This window comes from Oryzias melastigma, linkage group LG17, assembly GCF_002922805.2.
Source record: "Oryzias melastigma strain HK-1 linkage group LG17, ASM292280v2, whole genome shotgun sequence".
Classification (NCBI taxonomy): Eukaryota; Metazoa; Chordata; class Actinopteri; order Beloniformes; family Adrianichthyidae; genus Oryzias; species Oryzias melastigma.
Genome location: NC_050528.1, coordinates 27354127 through 27361319, shown reverse-complemented (window position 1 = coordinate 27361319; position 7193 = coordinate 27354127).

The window sequence follows — 7193 nt, the reverse complement described above, 5'->3', positions numbered from 1 at the left end:
GGCGCATGTAACACAAGAAAAGTTGCATGTGGAACCTTTCTTTGCAAATGGAAAAGAACAGACGGAAGAACAGGTGATTCCCACACACTGTACCTGTTTACATAGAGATGTGACTTTCATGAACTAATCTAAGCTTTGAACAGTCATAGAAATGCTCAAACAAGATCATCCATTCCGATGCTCATTTCAGAGAAGTTGTGAACGGGATTCATGCAAATACTTCCATAGAAAAAAAGGAAAGTTGTGCACGGCGTGCAAGTAAGTGCATGCAGTAGGAGGGGCGAGTAGTCGTAGCCATGAGTTTTGAGTTCTTCTGTTTGGTAAAAAAAACATTTTTGTGTTAAAATATTTTACCTGAAGGTTTTGCATTGAGCTTCAAAGTGTCTGATTTGTTTGCTATTGAGTATCAATATTTGATCTGTTGGTCACGGATGATCATTTTATAGTAAAATAAACTAGTTTTTAATCACAATGACATGACAGGCCCACAAAATTGTTGGGGACCACTGGTCTAAAGCACTGTTTTTTGCTCAATTTCTCTTCTTCTGTGTAGTAATTTTTTTTTTTTTTTCCTTTGTCACCTTTCTAACATTTGCCTTGCCCAACCGTTAGCCAGAAGAAGGACGTTTATTGTAAGGAACCTACGATGTAATAGAATTTGGACACAGCCATTCTCACTGAATGCAGTGTGTAGCTGTGGTGCAAAACTCGAGGAAGAGGAAGAGGAGGGGGGCAGCAGCAACGGAGAAACTCAGTTTTTGACTGAAAGTGAAACTATCAAGTTTATAGAATGTACCAAAGACAATGGAACGTCCAAGTGGAAATACCAAAGCATCTTTATCCCAATGACATATATTTAATGTGTATAGATAAAATGCAGACAGACGGGATGTTGTTTTGTAATTGTCCATGTGTATGCACAATAAAAGTGAAGTCAACATTTTTTCTGTGATTGTATCAACCTTTCGCCTTCATACAGGTTCAGTTGTTTAAGCATTGAATCAGTGGTTACTAATTCTGATGGCTACAGAAAAGTAATAAATAAAAATCCATCATTTACAGTTTATTCCCATACAGGTCCCCATTTCTGACGGCTATTAAAAAAAATCCAACATTTAATGTTCATTCACACGGAGGTCACTAATTCTGATAGCCACAAAAAACCCGGACGACATCAGCTCCAGGCTACTTAAAACACGTGCAGATGAACTATCCAGCATTACGCTGTATGTGTTCAATCTGAGTCTGCGGCTTGAGAAAGTGCCACAACTGTGGAAGACATCCTGGGTGGTAACGGTACCAAAGACATCTTCAAGAACTACAGACTGGTAGCACTCTCATCTGATGGAGACGATGGAGAGGCTGGTGCTCACTCATCTCCATCCAATGGTGAGTCAGTCAATGGAGCACCACAAGTTTACCTATCAGCCAGGTATCTTCCTCCCGAACAGAGGTTTGTCACATCTGGACAAGGCTGGGAGCACACTGAGAGTTATGTTTTTTGACTTCTCCAGTTCTTTCAACACCATCCAACCATCACTCCTGTGGGATAAGCTGCTAAATATAGGTGTGGACCAACATCTGTGCACATGGACACTAGACTATCTCTCACACCGTCTGCAGTATGTGAGGGCTTACGGCTGTGAGTCTGTAACATGGAAGCCCCACAGGAAACAGTTCTGGCTCTGATTCTGTTCACTACCTACACTCCAGGCTTCACGTTCAGCACAGGAAGTAATAAGCTGGACTGGTCCCACAACACCAGGGTATTGTACAAAAAAGAGCAAAGCAGACATGTTTTGTTGCAGAGAATGAGATCTTTCGGAGTCCAGGGACCACTCCTAAAGACCTTCTATGAGTCTGTAGTGGCATCAACCATCTTTTATGGAGTGGTCGGCTGGTGCAGCAGCCTATCAGCGGCAGACAGGAGGAACTAGAGAAGCCCGTGAGGAAGCTCCATTCTGGGGTTGCTGCTTCACTCGTTGAAGGAGGTGGGAGAAGGCAGGATGTTAGCCAAGCTGTCATCCTTGATGAAGAACGACACTCTGCTGTCTCTAAGCAGCTCCTTCAGAGACAGACTGCAACACCCCAGGTGCCTGATAGAACGCCATCGCAAGTCTTTCCTACCTGCTGCTATGAGACTCTAACCAAAGCTGCCCCCAGTGATCCAACTGGACATTCACTGACCTCAGTCACTTTACTTTACACTTTCCTCTATGTCACTTTAAAATGCGTTTCTTAGTTAAATAACGTATAACCACTAGTGCAATTTTTTTTTGTATTTTTGTTCTCGCACTATAACTTTATTTTTTGTAAATATGTGACTCGTCTAATTTTTATGTAAATACCATCCACCTCTGTTTCTATCTGTAATGCTGCTGAAATCCTAAAAGGTCAGAGAGAGCAAGACTGTGTCAAAGTCTATGACAGGACGCCTAGAGAGGAACTGTGGTGTTGTATGAGGAAGTCTGGGTTAACAAAAATGTTTGTTAGAGCAATGCAGAACATGTATGAGGGTTGTAAGACACACACTTTCCATTCACTTCACCACTATTAATGAACATGTTTAAAGGAATCAGACTGGCTTATCCCATTTTGGCCCACTGTTTTTCATCAGTGATTTGGCAGAGTTTTAACACCAGATGCCCTTCCTGACACAACCCTTGTATTTGAAGGGCACAGGGACCCAGTTGGGCAGCAGCGTCAAGGGTCTTGCCTAAGGACCCAATCTGGACAGAATTCAGTGGACACACCAGGGATGCTGCGTGCAAACCCTATACTTAGCCCACTGAGCCATCCAGCTGCTATCATATCATCCCACCTTGTTAATATGAATGCTAATATGTTTTTTTAAAATAATTTTACTACTGTATGTGTACATAAACGTATTTTCCAATCATTTTTTTTTTACTAAATACCCAATGTTTAAAATATATGTGTATAGATATAAACTCATGCTGTTTGACTTGTTTTACCATTATTCTTGCTTTGATTGCTTGTGTAGCAGTCAGCAACCCTTTGTGGAAAGAGAAGGTGCTAGCCGCAAAACTAAAAGGCAGGTCTCCAGAATTCACAGGAAGAGGCAGTAGCTGGTCTTTAAAATATATTTGTTAAAACACAAGGCACTGGACCAAGCAGTAGCTTTTCCTAGAAACTGGGCTGTGACAGCATAAGTAAAAACAGAATTGTCCCTCCAATAAAACACAACATGCACGGTAAATCAGGGAGCGGACAGCACTGAAAATAAAATCCTCACTCCTGTACAGCACCGGGTTATTATTTAAAACTACTATATAAAAGGTCTTCTTGGTTTTAAAAGTGCCAGGCTTTAAAATGGGTCAAAAACACCTCAGATAACTCGTAAAACAGATAAGAGTCTAAAACCACATGGATTGATCGTTTAAAATCCTCTTCCTCCACTCAGTCTTGTCAGTGTTTGCAAGTTCTCAAGTGATTACAATATCTTGCATCAGCGCCAAGGCTTCACCGGCATTGCTGCTGTGGGGTCATTATGATGAGAGGAGGGGCCCGCACATGAACCGCACGTCTGACCTGATTGACAACCAAATGTAATGTCAACATGCGGACGCAAGAGGTTTCATGCACTATCTGAGCTTTCCTGTGCTTCTCCGTGCCTCCATGGGACTCTATTTGGTTGTTGTGGCCACACAGGGTGACGTCAAACGGGAGTCCTTCAAAATGTGCCTTATATGCACTTCCTGGCTGTTTCCCAGAACTACTCTCCTTTTGGAGAGGGCAGCTGACCACTGCCCTCCTGGGTCCTAATGCCTTCCCGACTTAACTTGAAAGAACCCATTTACAATGCAATTCTCCAAGCTTTATACTAAAGTCTTATTTGAATAAAATATTGCATGTTTTATGGTTTCTTCAAGTTTCTTTGTGAAATTAAATTCAAAGGGTCTACATAACTCACCCTGATTGAGAGAAAATATCAGTCACCTCTACAAAGTATTTCAGTGTTTAATTTTGAGATTTGAGCAGCTTAAATAAACTCAAGTCAAATTCAGACCTTTGATCTCCTCTGTCTTGGTGAGAAGGGTGTACCTGCAGGCCCGGAGACCCAACAACGTTCTCAGGACCACGCTCACAGGGCCGCATTCTCAGGACCCAGGCATTTCTAACACAGCGCCTCCTACAGGGTGGAGTTTGTTTTATTTTCTGGAGACTTTATGAGACTCATTGGATACGTGAGTAGTAAGAGGAAATAAATGATCTAAGCACTGCTAAAGGATAAACAACTAGATCATTTATCACATGAATCTTAAAATATAAAAAGTAAATTACCAATAAATTTCTGTTTTTTGTAGAAACATAAACAGTGAGCTTAGCTTTTATTCAAATTAATGTTGTTTGTGCAAAAATAAATTCATGATGGTTTATTAGGAATACATCCTTTAGCTTTTTACAGCATAGTTATTTTTTTTTATTTTTCCATCTTCATGTGTTATAATTTTCTTTTGTGTAATTCATTAATATTGTCTCATTATAACCCAAACATAGTCTACATGTATTACAAAAAAGGGGAAAACAAAATGTTTACTGAGCAAAGTCAAGTATGTATTTATATATTTTACTATTTTGTAAATAATTATAATATATTATAATGTAATATACAAACTTGATTCATTGCTATTACCGAATAATATTACTTTTTATAATAATATTAAGTATTTATGCTGTATTGTTCAGAACTAAATTACTCTTTACTTTACATTTGACTTGTGTATCTTTTTTTTCAAGTGTATACAATAATTCAAAAGAGGAAGTCTCTAGATGAAACTGTGTGTTGAATGTTTTGTTCTACAAAATATTTCCAACCAACAAGATTATAAAAGGTTCAAATTCATGATCAAAAACTCTCAAAAATAAAAAATAAATGGCAGCTGTTACAAAACATTTCCAAGAGCAAAATATTTATTTTAGTAAAGTAGATAAATTTGACAGAGGATTGGTATAGAATTGACAAAAGCAGAGATACTCCCCAAGTAGAAAGTATTTTTTAATCTCATGTTTAATTATAAAAATTGCTCTAAAATATTTTTCCTTTTCTATATTCAGCTGTGATTTCTTGTACAGACTTGTTTGGTGGCTACAAATATTGTATTGTCTTTTAAAGCCTGATGTAACGGCTAATAAATCTAAGTTGTTCCGTTAATGTCACTCATAATAACAGTTATTCATCTCACCTTAGCAGATCCTGTTTAATTTTCCAGATGTTTTGGGTTTGGTTTTTAATTTGATTTTCTGGCACTTTTTAATTAATTATATATCATTTTTATACAGTTATGAAATACATGTGTTTCTCATTGAGAATGTGTTAAATTAGTGCAACAGAATAAGTTACATTGTAAAGATGGATTTATATTAAAATCCCAATATTCTCATCTTCTGATAAGTTTTAGGTGGTTGGAAAATACCAGACTCAACTCTATCAGCAGTTAGATAAAATAATGAAGAGAAATCAGTTTGAATTCTCTGGCCAAATGTTTCAAGAATCTATATGTACTGAATTAGATTTCCACTGAAAAACCCTGGTGCCTAAAGGGTTAAAAATAAAGGTATAATTCAACAGTAAGAAAATCATTAGAAATATTCAGTCAAAACCGACATAAGTAACATTTATCAAAAAAAAAAAAAAGATAAACGGCACCCAGCAGGAAGGAGGCGCCGTCTCAAAAAACGAGTTCCAAAAATTGTCCTGAGGGTGCTATTAGTCCTCCAGCCAGTAGGGGCGCTGTCTCAAAAAGATCTGGGTTCTGGGAATGCGGTCCAGAGAACGTGGTCCTGAGAGCGTTGTTGGGTCTCCATGCCGGCAGGTTTATATTACTGGTCTTGGTAGGTGTGACCATAGATTGTAAAAATAATGGACTGAGCAAGCAATGAGGTCCCCCATTGGAAATGCATTACTTCCTCTCCTCGCGAAAGTAGGCTGCCGCTTTTACCGTCACTTCCTGAAACGGATACCGCCATTTGCAACCCATCTTCAATAATTGGTCTGAGTCATAGCTGAGTCGTGGAATCTACAGGAAGTACTGTCGCCAATCTGGAGTGAGTTTATTGCAACCGTCAACCTCTTTCCACGCCTCGACCACGAGACCGCGGATGTAAACAGCTTCTACTTTAATAACGGCCGGCGGCTCGGGAGAATTGCTGCAACACACTCTCAGTAAAATGCGTACATATTCCACGACTTTGCACTCTGAAATACCGTGTATAATATACGCCAAACACGCTTTTTGCATGCATATGATACGCAATGGTAGAGAATGGGTTGCGCTGGCGTACAATAAACACAACTTTTTAGGTTTCGTTTTGATCCCATGGTCAGAAATCCTCCGGCTCTTTTCTAAATGACGTCGTTCCTGGTTAAGGTTAGGATTACGGTTATGGTTAGGGTTAGGAAAGCAAATTGTTTGTTTGTGGGGCTGTCTGTGATGCTCACGCCTCCACCAGGGGACGTGTCAAACGTGGAAAACACATTTAACATGTTTAGGACCGCGCGTATTATATGCACGCAAAAACCGATTTTGGCGTATATTATACACGGTATTTCCCAAATCGTGGCATATGTACGCATTTTACTGAGACTGGGCTGATTGTACAAGTCATTGTTGAAGCCTTTGAGAGAGAACCATCCCAACATTTGATTCTGTCAGCGGTCCTTTTGGATTTACTTACTTTTATTCATTTTTCTCGAGGTAAAAGGAGCATTTGGGTGACGCCGCTGGAGAACTGCGCGTGTCCCCCTCTCGCGCGCCGCAGCGTTACTTCACATGCGCGGCCAGGTTACCGTCTGATCAGATGCACGTGAGAAGCGAGTTCAGCGGTATTTAAAATAAAAAACCATCCTAACAAGTGAACAGCTGGATCTTTTTATCTGTTTGAAAATACGACCAGGTCCTTTTAACTTTGTCTCGCGCTCCTCAGACGGCTGCATCTAATTCAGGCTGAAGCTGTAAAAGTGCGGCGAAGATGAAACTTTGGTTGGTGATTTTATGCGCATATATGCAACTTATAATTTATAAGCTACAACCAAAACAGATAAATAAAGAAAAACGAACGTTAAACAAACAACAAAGTCCAAAAAGCACATAACCTCAGAGTGAAATCTATTTCTACAGAGTAAATCCTCATCTAAAAATGTCAACAGCATGCTCCTCTTGTTGTTTTAA